Here is a 17927-nt window from a genome sequence, read left to right on the forward strand (position 1 = left end):
GGCAGCTGGGGCGATACTGTATGCTTTGGTCCAGAAGGCAGTGGCATGAAATAGCCACACGCTCCCTGACTCATACAGGACTCCATAATTACCCTCCAACACAAACACTGACTGGGCACGGTGTTAATGACAACAAGCCTTAAAGTACCTTCCTTTAGATAAAGAATCAAAGAGGCACTGATTTTCTGGGTCTTTTAATCTGGAGGGGGGGAAAAATGGGGTTTTTGTGCTGCCTCTGGCTAGTGTAAAGGCATGTGGTGTGCAGAGAGGTCGTGGTTGAGATGGGAGCACACAGAGGCAGCGTGGTGAGCCACAAGGGGGGGACAGCGCTGCTCACACACTCCATCAGTCTGAGCACTGCCACACTCTGACTCGTTCTCTTCCTCTTACACACACACACACACACACACACACACACGGCCATATGGGCGCAATGCAATGGCATAAATCCTACAATATGCTTGTTTGAATTACAATTAGCCTCATGAACATCGTTGCTAGTTGACTAAGAGGCCACACAGCCCTTACTCAGTAGTGTTGAAATATCAGCGTCAAGTCAGACGACACAGTTCCACATGTTTTAACAGCATAAACCAACACGTGTAAGCTTTGTCCTGGTGACTGCGTCTGGCTTTCCCCATAATTATACAGTGATATGCTATCAATAGCTGGCAGTGCTAGTGGGGGTACTGTTAATGCAGAAGCGTAAAGCAGATCAGAGCTGGTCTCGGCATGTTAACTTGGCAAGCGTCCAGTACCAGGACAGGTTCTCTCTTGTGTACGCGGGAAAAGGCACTCTAGACACTGTTCGTGCAGACTCACAGCTACAGGCTACTTGGCCTGTTTTTGTTTTTTTTAGCTTTCTTTCTTTTGAGGACTGACCAAGCTAGTTCCATGCTTTAGAGCATAAAATGCATATCTGTTGCCTGGTGATTATCGTCTCTCCCTTTTGCTCTCTTACAACCACAGACATTCTATGTCCTCATTAGAATATAAGCATAAATCATGCTTTCACTTTATGAAGGCAATACAATGAATATTTTCTTTCGGATGCATTACGTTGTACCTGCGCAGTATCGTCTATAAGTGTAAATGGCCCGCAAAACAGCCAAGCAGTGATGAGATGCCTCAGGTCATTGGCATAATGACGTTCGACATCACAAAGTAGAGTGATATTGTACACACATATACTCATTAGGGAAATCACAATGCGTTGTAATGGCAAACATTTGCCGAGCGTCTCGTTCAGCAGTGTACCATGCCCTGCTCGAGTGACACACTTTGGACTTGCTGGGCGTGAACGTTATCTGCACTCTCGCATTTCAGCCGGCCCTTAGCCCCCGCTCCCCTCCCCTTCCTCGGACGGGGCCTCACATGCGGGCCGATCCGGGCGGGGCCGGGTCGCGGTGGGAAGGCGTAACCGCGTCGCCTCCTATCATAAAGGTGCGGGTGCTCGTCTTCCCCGGGTCCTCTTTGTGCCTTCGTGGGTGTTGGCGTTAGAAAGCTACTTGGTCAGTCCTTTTGCGTGTCTACTGGGCGGCGGGTTTGACAGAGTAAACCAGCAGTGACTAATGTGAACATAAAGGGCGTCTGCTGGTTAAATGGTCTCTCCAGGAGGGGAGGGTGGAAGCTGGTGGGGGTGGGGGAGGGGCGGGGTTGAGTGTCCAGGGCTTAATGGTGGGAATGCCTGTGGAAGTAAAGTAGACTTTTGTGCAGTTGAGATGGGATAAAAATGTCTGTGGGGTGGGGTGGGGTGTGTGTGTGTGTGTGTGTGGGGGGGGGGGGGGGGGGGGTGTTCAGTAGTATAAGCAATGCAGCATACAGTCAGTACCCAAAGGGACTGGGTTACACACTCCAGGGTGTGCAAGGATCCATCCTCACAGTGAACCATACAGTATCATCTGTCTGGGAAGAGGAGCTATTTATCTCAGCATATCACATGTCTGCATATGCGTTTGCATGACTGAGTAGTCAGCAGAATAACTCACGATGGGATGGGTGCTCTGTCAGGATGGAGAAATGGATGTCTTATGAGAGGAACCGACTTTGTCAGTGCTGCATGAAGAACACCCGGGCCTTTTTAACTCGCAGGACACCGAGGCTGCGACATCCTTTTCAAAGAGACACTGACATTCAATCAGTCAAGTCGATGTCACCAGATTCTAAGGAACGTAAGAAGGGCACCGTAACACAACAGTCCCCAAAATACAGAAACTCAGACGTTTCTGGCTGCTCAGTAAACACCCCTGCCTCTCCATTTACGCATCGCAGCCGCATAAATCTGACTGCCTTTGTGTATAATAGATAAATGCACAATTTCAGTTGTTGGCGGCTATGCTCTGCATTGGACATTTTCACCTTGTTTGTTATTGTTGATTTATTAAATGTAGTTTTTTGGTAGAGCTGAACATACAGTGGGACCTCTGGCCAGCCAATGGAGGCACACTGACTTTGATAAACTTATTTTTCCTTTTTGCCCCTTAGTCATTGTCTTGGTAAGGCCAAGCACAATGTATAGCCTTGCATTAGGATTATGAATAATTCTAACCAAAACACAAAAATACATACAATAAAAGCATGAAAACCTAAAGAAGACGAACATTAACCCAAAAAAAAAAAGATGTCTGGGTGAATTGAATGACCTAAACTTGACCTCTGGGGAGCCAGGAGTTCAGCAGAGCAGGTCAAAGCTCGTGCGAAACACAGGAAAGCCGCCTAACAGACCTGATCTAAAAGGCTCCCTCATTGATTATCTGGCACATGCTTGAACCAGCCTCCAGGGCTGAAGGATGCTGTTTCAGAATGCTGTAGAGCGAGAGCATAAACCTCGCCTCATAGGGTTTCATTACTAGTCATTCAAAAGAGTGACCATATCGTCTAACCAAGAGTGCAAACATCTCAGTCGATCTCTATAGAGTAGAGAGGAGATGGCTCGTCTGGCATAATGGCCCCTCGATTGCAGATGTGACACCTTATCTCTACATATGACAAAGCGAGACACAAGATGGGCCGGACAGAAGAATTGACAGTAATTGATGGGATCAGATAACGAGCAGCCGTGAGGATCCATTGAGCACTTCGCCACACCACCGTCGTTGAAACAATGGTCAAGACAATGAGGATGTGGAATACTGTATGCAGGAGTTGTTGAATACTGTAACTAGCAACCGTTCTTTTGGTATCACAGCAAGGTCATTGAGATGCGGCGTGGGATTATATCGTCCACATAACCGTGTCGAGACCTCGAGGTCGCCTTTAAGACAATAATAGCATTTCCCTATCGATCAGGTGTGCGTACATACGTCGAATGTTTCGCCTGATTTATTTCGTAATATAGAATCGTTTATATTATGAACTTTATGTAGCTCGGTCAAAACGTTTAATTTAGGAATTGGAACTCCCGTCTAACCAGCCCTATGGATCTCGAGCCTTCAACCAGCCAGTGAGCATACACCATGTCCCTCGTCAGCCGCATGGATCCCTCTCATACGCTCTTGCAGATGAAGGAGCTCTAATGTATTCCCAGAGCTATGGCTATTAATCACACTGCAAATAGGGTTTGACACGGTGATATAAGCTATCAGCAATGACAGTGATAACCACTAACAATAATTACACAAGAGCATTAAGCCGAGAGCATCCATCATGGTCATCTATCACTTAAACAATCAGACAATAAATTAAGGGAGGGTTTGGTGAGAGACCGGTCACTACTAACCATTAATGGCGGAAAGGCTCTTATAGTTCAGTGGAGAAGTATCTCGCTCGGACGAATGAGATCAATATTTGTCTGTTTACAGTCACGTTTGTCACACGCTAAACGTGTATTCTCATAGGATCAGAGATAACATGAACAATTCGGCACCCACAGTGTTATGTTCTGTATCAGCAGGTATCAAAAGTCATACATTCACTACATAAAACTATCAAAGTATCCTCTGGTATGGACACACCTTCTTTTGTTGAACCCACTGCTAGGAGACAAGGTGAAACATAATATTCCTCTTGATGTACTAGCTTAACTTCTGAACTTCACCTGTGGACAGGCAATGAACACTGCAAGCACTCTCTTTTGCACTTAATGGCTTTGGAAAATCCTTTTTGCTGAAATCATTTAATCGTATTTCAGGCAATGGTTAAATAAATAGGAATAACTGGAAAAGAATACATTATTTTTTAACTAGAAAAAAGATCTCTATTTAAACAGGGCACATAAAAGTAAATATATTACTCATAGGGGGTAATTAAATCATCCTGCCTTTCCTCCTTGGTCCCGGTCCCTTGCCTGTTATGTGATTGTGTGAGCTTCCTTTTGAAAAGTTCCTGAAATTATCATTAAAACAGCAAGACTCCACTGTTTTGTTCTCCTCATAATTGAACTTTTGATTCTCTCTTTCCTGGTGGAGTCTCTGTCTCTAGAGGAACTTGGCTGCTTCGCATACCAGAAAATCTCTTTCTGGTGGGATCCCCACGTAGCCAGTTATTATGGAGGATGTGAATGCAGTGGTGAGACCACACTGGGCACACGCAGGGGGCAGCGTGTTCCTGGACTGTGCTGCTCACTACCTTGGACCTCCGCTGGGAAGGGTGACTCTGGATTATCCAGCTTTGTCCGTCCTTCAAATGAAGCTCATGACTCAAGCCTCAGTCCAGGGATGCCCCTCGTCCTGGCAGGGTGACCTCTGACATGTCCCACCAGGCATAAAGACGTCCAGAATGTCCTTCGCGTCTGCCGTTTAATGGACTTGTGTGAAAGGTGCAATGGGGACGGCGTTTTGACAAGAAGCTGAGGGAACCTTTTCGCCCGTGCCTTTCGATCCTGGTGTGTGCTTGCTTTAAGTGCTCTGTGAAAGATGCAAAGAAACAAAAGCAGTCTAAAATAAGGTCGATATTTTACTAAAGGCAGGTCCTGGGTCCTGTGTCCTGTGTCCACTCCTATCTAGAACTTTCTACAGTAATGGCCCTAAGAGCAGGCTTGCTGAATCGCTTGGAAGGAAAAAAGAGAAGCAAAATAAAAAAGTGAAGGAAGCTAAACGGCAGTGGTGTCCGGGCTACTGATGCAGACAGAGTAAACAGAAACAAGACCTTACGTAACGTAGCGGCAAACAACCTTGTGATATGCCATTTCTCTTGGCGATCGTGAGAGCTTTGTTATTGACTTTAGATGGAGGCTTTATGCACTTGTAAAGTGCATTCAAAACACAGTGCAAAAATCCCTACGACAAACAAATGCTGCTGGAGTTTGTGTGTGTCTGTCAACTAATGGAGAAATCCTTCATTTATAGACAGAGAGAGAAGCTAAACACAAAAGCTGACCATGAGGCACTGTTTCCTAAGACGGCAGTACACTGTACTAAAGTGAAGTAACAGGCTGTAGAGACTAACCGGACAAGTTTGTCGCAATTCACACAAACCACGTAAGAATATATATGTATGCGTCAGGAAATATGTCCCGAAATGGAAATGCAATATGCAGTAAAATAACGGTTCGGTTTCAAAGGCGGCCGCTTGCCTTTTCATGTGAGTGCGATATGAACTAGAGCAAAAAGCCTTCTCCGGTTTCCAGGGTTTTGAACGACACCCCTTCTTCTCCTAAACCGGGAGGAGCAGTTGCACTCCTACTCCAACTCACCCCCGACCCCTCCCCACCACCCCCCCCCCTCCCATTCAGCTGTGGTTCATTCAGCTCCCCAAAGGTGTGATAAGATCTGAAACATTCTGGAACCCTGAAATATGTCCATCCCTCCCACCCCGAGGAGCAGTCTGAGAGAGCGAGGTCGTTTACCTGTAATTATGTGTGGCTCGCTCCCCTGAGCGGCACTGCAGTTAGCTTTGCTTTGCTTTTATGGGGATTCTGGGCTTTTCTTGTGGTCGTCGTGTTGCAATTAAAACCGTCTCTAAGCTTTGGGTGGCAAAGGCGCAGAGACAGACACAGCTAAGAGCAACGTCTCACTGCAGGCTATGGGAAAACCAGTAGATAGGAAAAACACACTTAATTACACTTGACAGGTATCTATTAAAGTGGATTTTTGTCCACCCCTTGGAGGTCTTCACATAATTCAATGAAAATATACATACAGTAGTAATGCCCACTGAGATTTGTAGGTTATAATTATTTCATAGTCGTGTCACTGGGTTACCTTGGCTAGCGTTGTAGATTAAGGAGTAATCAATGTGCTTGTTTCTCAGGTGTGTGTTGTAACAGGTCGGCCAGGGAGTGTTTTTCCACTCCAACTTTGATGTGGAGTCTCATAGCTGTCATGGCGCCTGAGCTGGAAGGCAGTGTACACTTGGACCTAGCTGTCTTCCCCTTTACCAAGAGGTGCAAGCATCCAGCCAAAGACCGTTACAAAGGTGGTTTTGTATCTTTTGTCTCCATCTTCATTCGAACCGTCTGGAAACAAAAGAACACGTCACGGTTGACAGGTGTTACAGTGGAGATTTTTGACAGCGGTATTTTAATGGCAGATATGTCAGAATTTCACTGCCGTAGTTTGTTCCTCTCTCTGCCCGTTAAAAGTTTTGTTTGCTTAGACAAATGTAAGTTGTAGTTCTTTTGAAATGTTTAATTTAAGCATCGTTTTAAATCCTCACACTTAGTTTTCATTTCGTCACCTTCTGCGTGTTGCATCAAGATTTCATATCCGCAAATTCATAGAAAATCCCATTAGTCATCTTTGATGAACATGCTTATAACTCTTCAGTGATAGTTGCTATATTTCATTGCTGTATTTGTTAATTCCTGTGAATTTCAAGAAAATGCTCTTCTCTTTGTAATTCCTTTCAAATTCTTTTGAGATTGGGTAGCCATTACTGAACTCAGAATATCCTGCTATAAAACACATAGATTGGATGACCTATGTAATGCAAAGGTCAATTAGATTTAATGTTTCACTGCTTGATCTTTGTTGTGTATTTGTCCCTTAGTTAGGTAGCAAAGACAAAAACCCATCAAGCACTGCAGTCCTTGTGAGTGTGAATTCATATGCAAACAAGCTGCCGTCTTTCATTGTTTTGTATTTTCTATGTTAGTGTATATTGATTTCACTTGTGTGTGCGTGTATATTACAAACTTATTTACATTCCGTAAAGCACTCTTAAAATCTTCTGCTTTGAATGTGTTGTGTATCGCCCTGTCAGGTCAGTTTCAGGTAGAATAGTGTATTTCAGTTTGGATCATGTTTATTAGTATCTGTACAAACAGTGACCAGTCAAATCTGACCTCCCAAGCCTTAAACCTGTTTTCTGCATTTAAAGCAAAAAAAAAAACTGAAGCTATGGTATTCTACTTGTAATATACGGATTAACTTATTGATTATATAGGTTTAATAGAGATCTGAAACAAAACTACCAGTACATGGAAAATGATGACCTTTTGATGGGATGTTGGCATGGGAGTTGACTGCATTCCTGCCCTATATGTGCTAATTTGTGATGCGGCGTGATGCAGGTTGTATGGAACACCGGTGAAGACGGTTCAGAAGGCTGACACCCAACACAGATGTTTATTCCAATTAACTGTCAAGAGTTTAGAAGTCACACTTTTCAGCTTGCAAGGATGGCTTGTGAACTGAGTTGAGCTTCCAGCACAGGGGCCAGCCAAAGTCACAGGGGCAGAAATAGTTAAGGGGATTAGAGGCACACCAAGGACAGCAATGACTATTCACACTTGGCACAAGCAAGACAGCCCCGGTACAAGTGAGTTTTTTTTTTTAATGCATTCCATTTAACTTTAATTACTCAAATCTCTGTGAGGGCACACAGGAAGAAAGCCACAGCGTTTGTGCGGAGCAGATTACCCCACTGCCCTGCCAAGTCGGCGCATAGCTGCATCATAAGATAGAATTCAAATTCAAATGCAGGCTAAAGAAAGTGCAGCTGTCACCCCTCTGGCCTGCGAAGACCCCGCCGGATCAAAGATGAGCTGTCCTCCATCTCTGCCTGTGTAAAAATGAGCTGTTCTCCCTCTGCCAGGGTCTCATCTCGTGCAGATTCTCACCCTCCCCCCCCCTGAGGCTCCTAATCCTCTACTCCTCACGACACACTGACAGTCTGAATAAAGGCATTAACCCCCAAAAATAATTACCGATTAGAGTCGAGCAGAGAATGGAAGCAGGTACTGTGTAAGGGTGCTAGGTCTCCTGTTCACAGCGCCCATGCGAAAGTGTCACATCGACTCGCAGACACCAGGCCCGCGTTTCCTGTGCAACGGTTGAACCCAATCAAGCAGACATGCTACAGAGATCACGGTCTTGTTTCTTTACTTCACCTTGTTGTGTGCTTTGTTGCCTCTGGGCTCAAAGTGTACCTGAGCGTTGTGTGGGCAGGTCGGGGGCGTACAGAGAAATACACTTCTCAGCGCGAGCTGGGGGGAGGTGGGTGCGGCCCGGCTAATCGTACCGTCCCACGCGGCCGAATCCAGGTAAAGTGATCCTAAATCCACGACGCCTCTTTTCTGCCTTTCCTAGCCCCTGCATTCCGTTAAGCCTCAACTATCAAGTCCAAGAAAGGATCAGAGCCCCAGATCCGCTCAGAAAGAGCAGTCTGGCAGTGGACCAGTTGTTTGACAAGTTAATCTTGTCTAAACTGAGGAAAAAGCAAATTGACATCTGACTCAGTGCAGCACTCCCACAGACAGAGTCAGGGCTTTCACACTGCGCACACGGCAGCTTGGACAGGGATGCAGGACTGGAGATATAGATAGAGAGCTGAGGGAATATTATTTCTAACCAAGACAGCAAGCCCGTGACTTGTGAAAGGAGAATGCGGCTTCAAACTGGAAAGACACAGATGCTGTAATTAATATACAAGATAAGCAAAATGATTGACTTCGAGTAAACTTTTGAGTTTAAACTGGAAACCAGTTCGACAATGTACAAGGCCTTCGAGAATTATTGTTAGGCTTGCTAAAGAAAAAAACAAAAACAGGTGATGAGCCATTTGTTTCTTATCAGCTAGTTCTTACATTGACGTATCAGAAAAATCTAACCTTTCAGTGGTGTAAAGTTATATAAATAACAAACTGTCCATATTGACAATTTCTAGTAATACATGAGTCATAATTACAGGCATGCTTAAGAATTCTGACGAATGATTTGAATTGGTTGTAATGTTTTTTTTTAACACATCTGAAAAAAGGCATCTATGACTTTCAGTTTCACTGGGGTATAAAAATGAGTTGACAAGTGGCCAGACGCCTTAGTAATCCATCCACATGGGGAAGATCACAAAACTAACATTAAAAATGTTGTTGTCTATAATAAAAAGAGAAAGGGCTATGACAATAAATTTACAGATGGAAATATCCATCTCTATATTAGGGCAATATTTAAAAAGTAACAGCTAGAGCTTTATGAACCTGTCTGGAAGAGGATACAAATGTGTTTTAACCTTTATGTCCACTGAGGAATTGGGTTCTCCAAAACTCACAATTGGACGACGGCAGGAGTAGATTGCATAGTAGAGTCTCTAAGACTCCAAAACTACAATTAGATACCTCCATGCCAGCAAACTATTTGGAAGGCTTCCCAGAAGAAATCCTCTGCTGTTGTCAAAACCCAAGCACAAGCACCTGGGGTGTGCTAAACATCACTGGAACTTTGATTAAAACCATGTTCTGTGCTCAGATAAGACTAAAACAACTTTCTGGCAGCAAAAAACAGGTGAGTTTGGCACAAAAAGAGTCAAAATTGTGCAGAAAATAACTGAACCCAAACTTTGCAGTGTGGTGGTAGAATTCTTGTGTTGTGGAACTATGTTCTTTGAACAAACAGGTCACCAAAGAATTCTAAATTTAAATTTTTATGCAAAGACTGAGGGAATGGCTAAAACCATACCTCAGAATTAATTCACTAAATGCAGAATCGAGCCGTATTAATCCCCTAACATAAAGCCTACTGAAAATATAAAGACTTTATATGGAAGAATAGTTTCATATCCCTTTATATAAACATTCTGCTACATCCATTTCTATAAGAAAATACTGTGCTATACTGGCTATATTGCGAAACATAATTGCAACATATGAATAATAGAAGCAATTATTTAAGGATTTATATTTATTTTAATCATTTAAAACGTTAATAAGTCACTGATTATCATTCAATTTCTCTCATATTTTCAATATAAGATGCAAAAAAACAATTTGATTAATTTAATTCTCAAGGGAACTCAGTGTCTCAGTGTTTTCAAGATGTTCCAAAATGTGCAAAATCTTCCTTCTTTATGAGGAAAATTGGCAAATGTTTGGGATAATGCAATCATAGCAGTCTGAAGAAACATGAGTGTCCCCTCCTGTTCATGTGTCACCTCTGACACCCCCACGCTGGGGTTCAATGGCCCGTCACCTGTGTAGTCCGACTCAGCACACACCTACGACAGATACAGAAGAACATTCATTTTATGCTTGGGTGATAACATCTCCCAAACATGATCTCATTATTTTTGTCAGAAATATCACAGTGTGTGATAGCATCACCTCTTCCAGGATGCACAAAGAAAAGACATTAGACATCTGATCAGATAGGTTTGAGTATTCCTAGCCCTGAGCCCTCTACAGCAGCTGTGGGGATTCCCATTCTGTTTTGCCCAAGCCTAATTTAAAGCACATTTTCCTTGTGGTTGCAGAGTGAGTGAGTTAGCGTCACAATCGGAGGAATCACCTAGGAGACTTCCTTATTAATTTAACTCTGACTGTCATGCCGTCTCCACAGTGACTGTTGTTTCTGATAATGTGATGGTCTTTCTCTGTGGGTTTGTGGCAGGTAGAGCTAAGAGGTGATAAGCACATAGGTCCATGCTAAGTGCCTTATCACTTTGGAAGAGTAATTATGGCTGCCCGTAAGGTAGAAATCAGACATAGAGAACGTAAGCTAAAGAGGTGCATTAAATAGGATGGTACTAACACTTCTCATCAAAAAATGACTATAACTACTCATTGTCTGCACTATTGATACTGTAACTTAATGGATTGAGGGGCTTGGTTTAATGGAACCAGTAAGACCAGTGTGCTGGGAATCAGAAGGCATTTGGCACTTTATATTCATTTGTTACTGGTTGTCCCTCAACTATGTAGTTAACCACCTTATATCGATTAGTTATCGTTGGAGACCAGAGCTATGATACCCGAGATGGGTGTTTGGTTTATATGTGGTAAGTGGTTATGTATTATTGTGTTACATTGATCTCCCAGTATGGGAGAAGTTAAATTATTATTATTATTTTACTATTAATGGCATGCTCTGATGTTCTAACTGGCCATATAAAGAATCACCTGAACAGAAAGGTAGTCCTACCTGGGGGGAGTAGGTACCAACTGAGACCTGGCTTAGGGCGTGAGGGCTACACACATCAGAAGAAAATAGTCACTCAAGAAAGGTGTGGTTATCGCTAAGATCCTCCAGGATGAACCAGTATTACAACTTGTCTTTTCCCTTTGAAGTGTTATCATGTCAAATTTATTTTACCTTTTGCAAACTCTCCAATGACAAGATGGCCAATTAATTCTCTGATTGTTTGCCTCAGTACCGGTGGGGACGTATATTAAATATGCAGGGATTACTGAGGAAACCAGAAATGCACTTTTTCTAGTTTTGGTTAATTGTAAAAAAAAACACATGCGTGAAACATTAACTTGAAGACAGGTGGTTGTTGAGTACATGATCTGTGAACGTCTCATGTAGGTGGGAGGTGACCTTATCTCTCTCCTTCTTCCTGCCCACTTTGAACATGCACGCACAACTGTAACACAAGAAAATAGAAAGTGAAAGATGAATCATAATGAGATATGACCTATGCTAAGTCTTTTTTTTTTAAACACACACCTTGCTGTGGCTTCATTTTTCTGTAACTTGACTGACACATTTTGAAATTAAGTCATAGATTTAAAGGTCCGCCGGTCTAACCTGAAACTTCTGTGTTGCCACAAGCCATTGGATTGAGTGACTGCTGCAAGTTTCTGACAGTTGATTTGTCGATGTCTGCCAGTGGCCATCATCAAATGGCTAGGTGAAGATCAAAGACCTCCTCATGCCTCTTGGTGACTTCAAGAATTACATTCAATAAGATGTGCTGTAGATTAAAGCAAAACATTGTGACATTGATGTTCGGCGGCATGCTTCTTAAGAACATAAAACTTTCTTAAAGATTGACAACATTGCACAGTTTTAGTAAGAATCATACCTTTAACAATATTTAGAAAAAACATGTGCACTCATGTACAAAGGCAAATGTGAAGGCACTCAAGTATATGGATATTCAATGCCACACTTGAGTTCAAAACAGACTCTTTGATGTGCACTTGAACCTTTGAATTAGACAGGCACCTTTTCTGAACATCTTCACTTGACTTTTCACTTTAGACTAAATTGATTTCAGTCATTAGCAAGCCCACATAACTATGGGAAACAGAGTCATTACTTTGAAGCAGTGTGTGAAAGTGCATATGGATATTAGTCAAAGAGCCTCCTCTTTAAAGATAACACACATTATTTAAAATAATTACCTGTGAAGGACAAACACCATTTCAATAGAGATCTTTAATGTATAGCCATACATGACAAGTATAAGGTCACGCAGATGCACTACAGCAGTTCTTTCAACGGAAGGCCATTCTGTACCACAATATCAAAAGACGCGCCGAACCTCCCCTTCAATCAGAATGGATGTCCTAGAGATTGAACAAACACTAAATAACCCACACGAACACATATGGACCACGCATTACAATTTATTATTCCTACTTCTCGATTCTTTATCAAATAACATTCAATTACCAAATGCAGAGCAAGATGTAGAAATGTGCTTCTTACTTCACGAGCCACGCCAGAGGAAGAGCAATACATTTTTAGCAGGCGTTCATCAAAAAACGGGAGTGGAGAGACCATGAGGGGAGAAATAAACAGATTAGAAAAGCAATTGACATTTCCCTAAAGCGTGCGAGGGCTTATTTGCATCAGTTCACTGCCTCATGTTTTATTTATCTGTGATCACAACCGATCGTGAGGGAAATTAATCAATAGGGATGCCACGGGGAGCTGCGGTTTGTGCCACACTTCCCCTGTCTCGCCCCCATACCTTTGCACCCCGCACCGAGGTGACTGATTTCTCCAGCCTAGGCACGCTTGGAGGAGCTCCATATGGCCAGGATCAAAGGTGTAGTTCAGCGCACAGTTCCGCTTCGTTGCCAGCCACCGCCATTAATTAGAAAACAAGATCAGAGGCGGTATTAAAATCCAATTAAGCTGGTATGAACAGATTGCCAAGTGATGTTCACTAATGTATTACTGAGCACCATGCAAATTTTCGGTGCCTGTGTTTGGTTGGTGTTGTGTGTGCATTGCGTGTGGTTGCGCCCGTGTTTATCCCCCCACCACTTTGCGTGCACCCATTGAAAATCATTTAAATCGGCCGACTGATCACACTTCACTGGGCGTAGCGCTACCTGGAGGGCAAGGAGACTGCCAAGCTCTAAACAGCATGGGCGACTTTTATGCCAAGCAGCATACTGTTGTGGGTTTATGCAAACTATACATGCGCGATAGCGAAGTTTTAATTCGCTATGATGGGTTCATTCAAACAACCTGAGCAAATGATCACGTTAAATCAGGCTAATGACGCAGAGTCCCAGGGATGCAGGACATGTGAACTGGGGGAAGATAAGTGGCACCAGCTGGTGGTCCACAACCAAACACCAGAGCCACAGATGAAGGCTTTACTGAGGGGAAAAATATCAAGCTACATAATACAGGGCTAATGAGTGTCAGGAAAGAGACCTCGAGTGTCAGGAAATTGCCCCAGTCCAGAAGATACAGCAACAAACATGGGTGATTAATCAGACTTTAGGAAAAGAGAACTGCAAAATGGACGATTTTCCTCATTCAGAACATTCGAAGAGGGTCAATGGTAAGGCTGCTCGAATGCATCGCCAATTTAGCACAGGAAGTCTGTAGCCTGCGCCACCAGTGGACTGCTCAAATGCTGCTCGCATGTTACCCCTGAAGCTCATTTTAGCAAGCAGATCTGAACAAATCAAATGAAAGGTGTTTGCTCTTTATGTTCAGAAAGGCAGCGGACTATGCAGCCATGTTGTTTAGTCAAAGTGTCAAAAGCTGACTCTACATACCAACATACCAGCATACATACCGATGTCCATATTTTGCTGCATTTGAGCATTTACTAGAACACTGGGACCCGAGAGCGCTATGAATGGACTATGAGCAGGGTGTATTCACGGTGTGAATCTGGGTCTCTATGGTTCTACTTCCTCCATGTTGATGGTGCTGTTGGAACCGAAGGCCTCATGTCTCTTGTCTCTGTTCTGTCCTTCAAACGTTTCAAACAAGAAAATTAGTAAACTTCAAAACCAAGAAAGCAAAAAAAGGCTTAACCCACTGTTCACCTGTGAAAGCAACAAGGAACCCATGAAGGTGTATTGTCACATTCCGACACACACACATGCTATTTACATTTTTGACTATTCAGTTCAAACCCCTGTAATTGTTTAGATGTCCTAATGTAAGTCCCCAAAGTATCTTCTTCACATTATTATCCTGTAGACTCAATTGTATCATTGCTATTGACCTTCATATATTCAGTGGTGAATGAAGATGCTCTATTTAATTATTTGCTTTTTAAAAGTTTGCTGGAAGATGGTTAAAGATGTTAACCCATTAGCAATGCAATAAAGGTGCTAAACCATTAGCAATGCCGTAACAAACAAACGGGCCAACAAACATACGAGACCTTCCGCTGGATCACTCGCTCACCGGCGTGCCTCCTCACCCCCCCCCCCCCCCTTCTCCCCCACCCTTTTACCCTCCCTGCTCTCCAGTACACACTTATCTATTCACTTTAACTTCCTGCAGTCTACTTTAATGAGGCAGCGTCTTTGCAGTCCAAGAGACAAAGAGGACCTTCTGTTACCAGGCGGACAATAAGTGCAGGGGACAGGTCGTCTGTGGCCACCTGCCTAGACAAGACTCCGGTCACTAAGCCTAGCGATGACGCTCCAGACACCCTCAGACTGAACTCAGGACTCTCCTCTCCACACCCTGAATGAGACTCAAGGGGCAACCGCCGCTCCTGCCCATGCCATCTCCGCTACAAAGGCAGAGACCCCACTGGCTACAACCCTCCTCCGTGTCATCAGTCTCGGTGTACTGTTTTTGCATATTTTATGTACATCTTGCTCTTTAGTACAGTAGTTGGAGTGCTGTGTTGTGTTCAGACATCTTTACATTACTTCAAAGTGATAGTAACATAACAAGGGTGAAACTATCTCAAGGGACTTTGAATGCTCCACGCTGAAGGATAAACATTTTTTTTTCTCTTTTTCCCTACAGTCCAGAGTCATGCTGAGCTGTTCTGTATAAATCGCTGCCAAGCACTTAGGCTGTCTTGATGGAGCAGTTGAGAGAAAAGCTCTGTCTTCACTTAGCACTCCAGCAAGCCCAGCATTGAGAAACCACTTCTTGAGATGCCTCCTGCCATAAACAGACAGATCTGAGAGTCAGTGGAAGACATGGAGCTAATTATCTGCTAATAAGGCTATGGCTCAGGCTCCCTCACACAGCAGATAGAGGTCTCGCACTAGGAACATATCTTTCAGTTTTATGAAATGTTTCACAGCAGTAACCTGCGCTTCATCTATCTGTCTTTCTGTCTATAGGCCTATGTCTGTTTATCGTTTTTATTGGTCTGTCTGCCTATGCATATCTATGTGTCTACCTGTCTGTATATCTTTTGGCTGATTATCAGTGTTTGTTTACATACTATTACAATTAGTAATAAATAAATAGTCAAAATATTATGTCTGTCGACATTTGGCTGAATAATAGTGTTTTTATACCGTATATTTAGAGTGGTAGAGTGTAGACTGGAACACACCAATACTCTGAAATCCAAGTAAAAAGAAAACGTTGATTCTTAGGCCTATTAATAAATTGTAATCTTGATTTATGTTAACAGTATACAGCGTGCAGCATGCGCCTTTCATTCATGGCTGAATACCGGCTCGTTAAATTTTCAGGTAGACTAAACCTGTAACTAACTAGAAATGCTGGAGATGCTCTGTGTACACTCCACTGTCAGATCTCGTCGGTGGTCGTGGCAAGCGGCACAATCGGCCTGCGATTAGCGGATAATACGCACGCGCCCTCTCCGACAGCGAAGCGTGCGTGCGTGGCGGCGCGGTAAAAGACGCGCGGCGACGCGCTCCGTAATTAAGCCCGTCCGTGCTTGATGAAAGCAAATTCGACTGGCGGGGCTCGCCGTTTCACAGCCAGTTTACTTTTACGACATAATTACGGTTCAAATCAAATGAGAAGATTTAATATTTCGCCGGGACAAGAGCAGAGTCCAATATCAACAATTACACTGACCCCCCCGAGGTAAAACAACAGCAGCCTAAATCACTCAGTAATTCACATCTGTTTGGGGACTCCCGGGAGGTCTGCCTGCAGGAACTCGGATGACTACAGCTTGGAGAGACCACAGACAATTACTCTTTGACTTTGGGTGTGTGTACTTTAGCTTTTGTTTCTTAACAAAGGTTACAATTCACCGTTCTTTTATTCCAGTGTGTCATCCAACATCTCCAGAAACTGCATCCCAAACTCATATTTGATTTCTATAAATGAAATAGATACAGTGTGGTTCTCGTCACATTATGGCGCGGTGAGGTAGTTTGTGAAGCTAGTCACCATGCAGCTAGAACATTGCAGTCTGAATCAACACGTGTCAACGTAGCTCTGTGTTGTATCCGTTTGTTCCCCCAAAGTCGTCTGCACACTTTGTGAAGTATTTTAAAGCCCATTGTTTGCATTTCAAATGAGTATACCATTAACACGATGGGAAATCATTGGGTCTATGTTAGCACAGAGCTTATCATAACTAGTTCAGCTTATCATTGGGATACTATAACATACAGTGCAGTTTTGCACGGAGGGTGGCATGCTGCGAAGTGTGCATGCTGCATTCAGGATGCTTCTGTGGATGACGGGAAGCTGCCCTGGGTGCTTCTCTCTCTGCTGCCTTCATGCATGGAGCATGCAGTTCCTGTTTTTCTCTGTGCTGCACGATGAGGCTTTTGATTCCTCTGGGTCAGATCCCCCAGAAGGAAGGACCCACAACTGCAGGGGAGGAGCAGAGTCCGCGTACGCCTCCGCCTCGTGCCCCACCTCTTCGGGAAACTCCACTCCGCACCCTCTCCTGCCCCCAGGCACAACCAGCTGGGTCAGATTTGCTCCACGCTCGAGCTCCTCTGCCCCCAGCGGCTGTGGCCGCCTCGCCGGGCGCCACTTTGGGCATCGGACGGGGGAGATTAGTGACTGGATATAGACGCAGGAGCCCAGCGGGGGCCATGGTCGCTGTGATCCCAAGAAAAATCCAGCACACTGCGGTGGATCTGTGTGGCCAGAGGTCCGGCCACAGCCTCTGCTGACACCCTGTTCCGTCAGACCACCGTTTTATCCAGGCCCGTCATTTCCTAAAGTCTCCTTGTGTGACCAATTCACATCATAGCTGTTTAGGCCTGACAAATGAGGGGCTACCTCGCCACTCACGAGGGCCCACTTTCTTTCCATGGCTTTGGCCACACAGCACAAACGGGACCTTCTATTACCCGAGCTTAAAAGGGACCTTAAATGACATGTCAGACGTGAACTATGACACTGGACCGTGCTGAGCAACGGCCAGACCTGCAACGTACTGGTGTGGCAGAGTCGTGTAATTAGAGTGTGAAAAATGGTGAGACCGTGGGGGAAGACTGGTGCCATGGGAGAGACGTCGGGAATCGGCTCTCTTTTAATCTTTTGTCAGCGTTTTGCGGGGGGGACGGAGCCATTTGAGGCCTGAAGATGCGTCCCATATGTCCGACGTCACACTAACCATATTCATGCCTAGCTCTTCCGAGAGGCCAGTCACGTCAG

The 17927-nt window shown here is 44.1% G+C and overlaps 2 long non-coding RNA genes across 3 annotated transcripts; both read right to left on the reverse strand.

The window, feature by feature from the left end:
- Window positions 1-3450: 3450 nt before the first annotated feature.
- Window positions 3451-7766, reverse strand: LOC143522542 (uncharacterized). Of its 2 annotated transcripts, XR_013133046.1 has the most exons (4): window positions 6595-7766; window positions 6141-6394; window positions 5786-5959; window positions 3451-4844 (listed from the first exon to the last, which is right to left on the reverse strand). It is a non-coding gene; the product is annotated as an uncharacterized LOC143522542 (long non-coding RNA). The 2 variants fall into 2 exon arrangements; XR_013133045.1 differs by having other exon boundaries at window positions 6141-7766.
- Window positions 7767-9999: 2233 nt separating this feature from the next.
- On the reverse strand, window positions 10000-13163 carry LOC143523403 (uncharacterized). Its single transcript, XR_013133330.1, has 5 exons — window positions 13075-13163; window positions 12774-12808; window positions 12503-12667; window positions 11904-12069; window positions 10000-11739 (listed from the first exon to the last, which is right to left on the reverse strand). It is a non-coding gene; the product is annotated as an uncharacterized LOC143523403 (long non-coding RNA).
- Between the last annotated feature and the right edge of the window lie 4764 nt (window positions 13164-17927).

The sequence above is a fragment of the Brachyhypopomus gauderio genome, chromosome 9, assembly GCF_052324685.1.
Source record: "Brachyhypopomus gauderio isolate BG-103 chromosome 9, BGAUD_0.2, whole genome shotgun sequence".
NCBI lineage: Eukaryota > Metazoa > Chordata > Actinopteri > Gymnotiformes > Hypopomidae > Brachyhypopomus > Brachyhypopomus gauderio.